Raw genomic sequence first — 6231 nt, 5'->3', positions numbered from 1 at the left:
AGGCTACAAAGTGTCACATCGATGTTTGAAGAGAAACCTACAGAATCGCAATGGTGTCTTGCGATCATTACTTGATATTCAGACAGTATCCAACTCATGCATCACTGGCCTGTTTTGGCTGAATAAGTGATCAGATTTCATTATTGTAGTTACCACTAAGGAAAGGAAATTGGGTTGGTTTTGTTAGCTTTAATTAGCATTACAGGGTCCCAGCTTTTCAGTACTCAGCCAAACGCGTAAGTGTAGCCTACAACCTGTCCTGACGAATGAAGTGCTGGCATGACAGCCGGTAGCATAGCAATTAGAGCGATGGGTCAGTAACCGCTAGTTCGACTCCCTGAGCCTACAAGGTGAACAATATGCCCTTGAGCAATGCACGTAATCCTAATTGTATCAGGGTCAGAGTTGATAATGGCAGACCCTGGCCATGACACCACTCTCAGAAGGTGTCTCCAGGAGAGTTGGGATATGGAATGAAAACAAATGACTAATTCACAGATGCGTATTAATACACACTTGTACATGTGGGAAATAAGACAAATATTAGCACCCACCAAATTATGATTTATGTACATTTTCGGTGTTGCTCGAGCCCAATTTAGTCACTACTGCAAAACCGAGCGTTGATATTTTGGGGATAATCTCTCGCGTTCTCCGCGCCTCTTTCTGAAAACCCATTGGAGGAGAAGGTCAGAGGGGAGGGCGCTCTACCTTTCTCATCCAATGGAGTTTGAGAAGCAGGGGAGGCGAGAGAAAGCGAGAAGTATTCAATTGAGTTTCTTCCTAGCACACGAAAGGGAAGGTGCGTGCATCGTGAATATGCAGAAAAATGGAGACGTGTGATATTCATGTTCAAATGATTTGCAGAAAGATAATAAATTCCAGGCAATTAATGTCAGGTCAGAACCGACTACCCTATTAATACATGGTTATTTTCATGATATCCCTCATAAATACAGCAACAACGTTGCGACAGTGAGGAACAACATTGAGTGAATGCCTCATGTAATCGACAAGGTAGTGGTGTCTCAAGGGCAAATAATATACAGTAGCCTAATAATCACTATGCAAATAGCTTCACAGACAGTGAAATTCACTACTTTTGTCAAGTAATTTTTACATTGATGAAGATTATAGCAATGCTTGCAAGTTGCAACAAGACAAACTCTGCTTTTTTTCCAGATATAAGTTTGTGGATATCTTGATTTGACTTTTGAATTTGGGTCTCATGTGCTGTGACACAATCAACACAGAGGCTGAGATGTCTGCAGCAGAAACAGGCCTGTGTCTATTTATTTATTTTATTTTATTTAACCAGGTAGGCAAGTTGAGAACAATTGCGACCTGGCCAAGATAAAGCAAAGCAGTTCGACACATACAACGACACAGAGTCGTTGACACATGGAGTAAAACAAACATACAGTCAATAATACAGTATAAACAAGTCTATATACGATGTGAGCAAATGAGGTGAGATAAGGGAGGTAAAGGCAAAAAAAGGCCATGGTGGCAAAGTAAATACAATATAGCAAGTAAAACACTGGAATGGTAGATTTGCAGTAGAAGAATGTGCAAAGTAGAGATAGAAATAATGGGGTCCAAAGGAGCAAAATAAATAAATAAATGAAATACAGTAGGGAAAGAGGTAGTTGTTTGGGCTAAATTATAGGTGGGCTATGTACAGGTGCAGTAATCTGTGAGCTGCTCTTGACAGTTGGTGCTTAAAGCTAGTGAGGGAGATAAGTGTTTCCAGTTTCAGAGATTCTTGTAGTTCGTTCCAGTCATTAGCAGCAGAGAACTGGAAGCGTGTGCTACAGGTGGGAGATGCTATGGTGACCAGCGAGCTGAGATAAGGGGGGATTTTACCTAGCAGGGTCTTGTAGATGACATGGAGCCAGTGGGTTTGGCGACGAGTATGAAGCGAGGGCCAGCCAACGAGAGCGTACAGGTCGCAATGGTGGGTAGTATATGGGGCTTTGGTGACTAAATGGATTGCACTGTGATAGACTGCATCCAATTTGTTGAGTAGGGTATTGGAGGCTATTTTGTAAATGACATCGCCGAAGTCGAGGATTGGTAGGATGGCCAGTTTTACAAGGGTATGTTTGGCAGCATGAGTGAAGGATATTTTGTTGCGAAATAGGAAGCCAATTCTAGATTTAACTTTGGATTGGAGATGTTTGATATGGGTCTGGAAGGAGAGTTTACAGTCTAACCAGACACCTAAGTATTTGTAGTTGTCCACGTATTCTAAGTCAGAGCCGTCCAGAGTAGCGATCGGTTGAAGAGCATGCATTTAGTTTTACTTGTATTTAAGAGCAATTAGAGGCCACGGACGGAGAGTTGTATGGCATTGAACTCCTACTACTCCTATTCTTCACTTGAAGAGGAAGAGTCATATCAATGGCAGTTCCGGCTCTGATCCTCCCATTGAACCACATCCAGACATTGACATGTTCTGGTACACATTCATATTAAAAGTATACCAAAAGTCTCCAGATCTTCCCATGATCCCAGTGTTATTGACCGAATAACATGTAGGCTTCATTTTGTCACAATAACATGTTGACTTCACAAACTATAGAGAGATATTAAACTGGATCATTATCCTTCTGGTGAGACATTCTCTCTGGATACTAAATGAGCTATGCAGGGAAAGAGAAGAGACCAATGGTGTATTTTGTTTGGGGTTTTCCCACTCAGATCCTGACCCATGCTCACCTGTTCATGGATAACTTTATACAGTGAGTCCATGACACACACACACAATTTGCAATTCATGTGTTTTATTTTTTCTCTGACCTCTTCTGAACAGACATGGCTGCTTAATTGATTTGAAGAAGGTCTTGGAACACCTTTTGGAGGACACTGACTGGCCACCTCATACTGGGTGAGGCTTTGTCATTCCTGAACTATTGTCAGCTTTGATATACAGTACCCTACCTCAAACAACTGCACAAGGAATATATTGTTAATGAATATGAGTAATAAACTCACTCATCCTTCATGCTTCTCTCACTCTTGCAGCTGCCAATATGTTTTCAATTGCTGCTCTGCTACTTGAGGTGTCTGGATAAGGTGAGACAAGTCTACCCCGGCTTTTCAAATAGGAGCGGCTCAGCTATGTGAACTGTCTCACAAAGGTTGATATGTTGATTCTAGGGAACACTGTCCCCCAGTGCAGGGTGCTGTTTACACCTGGGGCACTTGGGATAACTGACACTTTTTCCTGCCATTCTATATGATTCTTCAAAATCAACAGTTAAATACCACAAATATGATCTGCACAGATATTGACCTGCACTTACCATTCTAGGTTATGGCTCAGTTGCTATAAATCACCTGGATTTCTGCATAGATTAGTCATAAAATGTATCTGATCATCTTAGTCACAACAATAGACAAGTAGTGTGCTTAATTAAACTAATAACACACAAATTGTATTTTTCTTGTCTATATTGAATACAGAATTTAAACATTCACAGTGTAGGTTGGAAAAATTATGTGAACCCCTAGGCTAATGACTAAATGACTAATCTAATTGGAGTCAGCTAACCTGGAGTCCGATCAATGAGAAAAGATTGGAGATGTTGGTTAGAGCTGCCCTGCCCTATTAAAAAACTCACACATTGAGTTTGCTATTCACAAGAAGCATTGACTGATGTGAACCACGCCTTGAACAAAAGAGATCTCTGAAGACATAAGAATTGTTGAGTTGCATGAAGTTGGAAGGGTCACAAAAATATCTCTAAAAGCCTTGCTGTTCATCAGTCCACGGTAAGACAAATTGTCTATAAATTGAGAAAGTTCAGCACTGTTGCTACTCTCCCTAGGAGTGGCCATCCTGCAAAGAGGACTGCAAGAGCACAGCGCAGAATGCTCAATGAGGTTAAGTATAATAGAGTGTCAGCTAAAGACTTACAGAAATCTCTGGAACATGCTGACATCTCTGACGAGTCTACTATATGTAAAACACTAAAGAATGTTTTTCATGGGAGGACAACACGGAAGAACCCACTGCTGTCCAATTTTTTCTCTGACCTGGATGTTCCACAGCGCTACTGCCGAAATATTCTGTGGACAGATGAAACTACAGTTGAGTTGTTTGGAAGGAACACACTGTGTGGAGAAAAAGGCACAGCACAGCACAGCACACCAACATCAAAACCTTATCCCAACTGTAAAGTATGGTGGAGGGACCCTCTTGGTTTGCTTTGCTGCCTCAAGGCCTGGACAGCTTGCTATCGTCGACAGAAAAATGAACTCCCAAGTTTATCAAGACATTTTGCAGGAGAATGTTAGGCCATCTGTCCACCAATTGAAGTTCAACAGAAGTTGGGTGATGCAACAGGACAACGACCAACAGGACAAAGAAAATAAGCCTTCTGGAGGGGCCCAGAGTCCTGACCTCAACCCGATTGAGATGCTGTGGCATGACTTCAAGAGAGCAGTTCACACCAGACATCCCAAGAATATTGCTGAACTGAAACAGTTTTGTAAAGAGTGTGGTAAACCGTTGTTGATCGTGCAGAGATTGACACAGAGACAGGGAGGCTTTAGTCCACAAAAACAACTTTACTAACACAGAAAATAAACATTAAAGAAAATCACTTAGGTTTGGCTCGGTCCTTCTTCTCTACTGTGGCTTGGTGTCGGTCTCTCGCGGTGTGCCACCGTGCTCCTTTTATTTGGCCTCCAGGGCTGGTTGGCACTTTCCTCTAATTACCTACACTTAGCGCCGTCTGTGTCGGGGTGCCTAGCTCCCGTATTCCCAGCAGAAGGAGCCAACGTCGCCTCACGCACCTCCCCTCTTATTACCATTCCCCAGGGTAGACCTCCTGGGATACCACAAGATAAATGGTCCAACATTCATCCTGACCTCTGTGCAGGTCTGATCCTCAACTACAGAAAATGTTTGGTTGAGTTTATTGCTGCCAAAGGAGGATCAACCAGTTATTAAATCCAAGGGTTCACATACTTTTCCCAACCTGCACTGTGAATTTTTACACGGTGTGTTCAATAAAGACATAAAAACGTATCATTTTTTGTGTGTTATTCGTTTAAGCAGACTGTGTTTGTCTTTTGTTATGACTTAGACGAAGATCAGATCAAATTTTATGACCAATATATGCAGAAATCCAGGTAATTCCAAAGGGTTCACATACTTTTTCTTGCCACTGTAGCTTTGTGCGAATTTGCACCTCAACTTGAGATGATGACTCACCCTGTCTGGTCAGACTGTTTGACTGTCCACCCATCAGGAGGAACATACTTATTTCTCTGGCCCTACACTGTTCTTGGGCTCAAGCTTCTTACCAAGAAACCAATATTATCCACCCTCTTAATTTTTGCCTCTTCTTTCAGGTGGTCTTTACTCAAATGATGGTGGTAATCATGCAGCAGGTGATATGTTTATGTACTAAATGCATGTGTTTGTACTGTGATTGAATAACTGTGATCCTCAACACAGGGGCCCCACATGGTTGAACTCCCTGTTCAACCATGACTTTGTGACCAAGCACACCTCCAACTCAATTATCAAGTTTGCAGACGACATAACGGTAGTAGGCCTGATTACCAACAATGACGAGACAGTCTACAGGGAGAAGGTGAGGGCCCTGGTGGAGTGGTGCCAGGAAAATAACATGTCAATCAACATCAATAAAACAAAGGAGCTGATCATGGACTTCAGGAAAGAGCAGAGGGAGCACTCACCCAACCACATCGACATGGCCGCAGTGGAGAAGGTGAAAATCTTCAAGTTCCTCTGGGTACACATCACTGACAATCTGAAATGGTCCATCCACACAGATAGTGTAGTGAAGAAGGCACAACAGCGCCTCTTCAACCTCAGGAGGCTGAGGAAATTCAGCTTGGCCCCTAAGACCCTCACAAACTTTTACAGATGCACCATGAAGAGCATCCTGTCAGGCTGTATCACTGCCTGATACGGCAACTGCTCCACCCGCAACCTCAGGGCTCTCCAGAGGATGGTGTCGTCTTCCCAACGCATCACCAGGGGCACACTGCCTGCTCTCCAGGACATCAACAGCATCCGATATCACAGGAAGGACAAAAAGATCATCAAGGACATCAACCACCCGAGGCACGGCCTGTTCACCCCGCTATCATCCAGAAGGTGAGGTCAGTACAGGTGCATCAAAGCTGGGACCAAGAGACTGAAAAACAGCTTCTATCTCAAGGCCATCAGACTGTTAAATAGTAATCACT

This window comes from Oncorhynchus keta, chromosome 22, assembly GCF_023373465.1.
Source record: "Oncorhynchus keta strain PuntledgeMale-10-30-2019 chromosome 22, Oket_V2, whole genome shotgun sequence".
NCBI classification, from domain to species: domain Eukaryota; kingdom Metazoa; phylum Chordata; class Actinopteri; order Salmoniformes; family Salmonidae; genus Oncorhynchus; species Oncorhynchus keta.
This window is presented reverse-complemented; position numbering follows the sequence as displayed.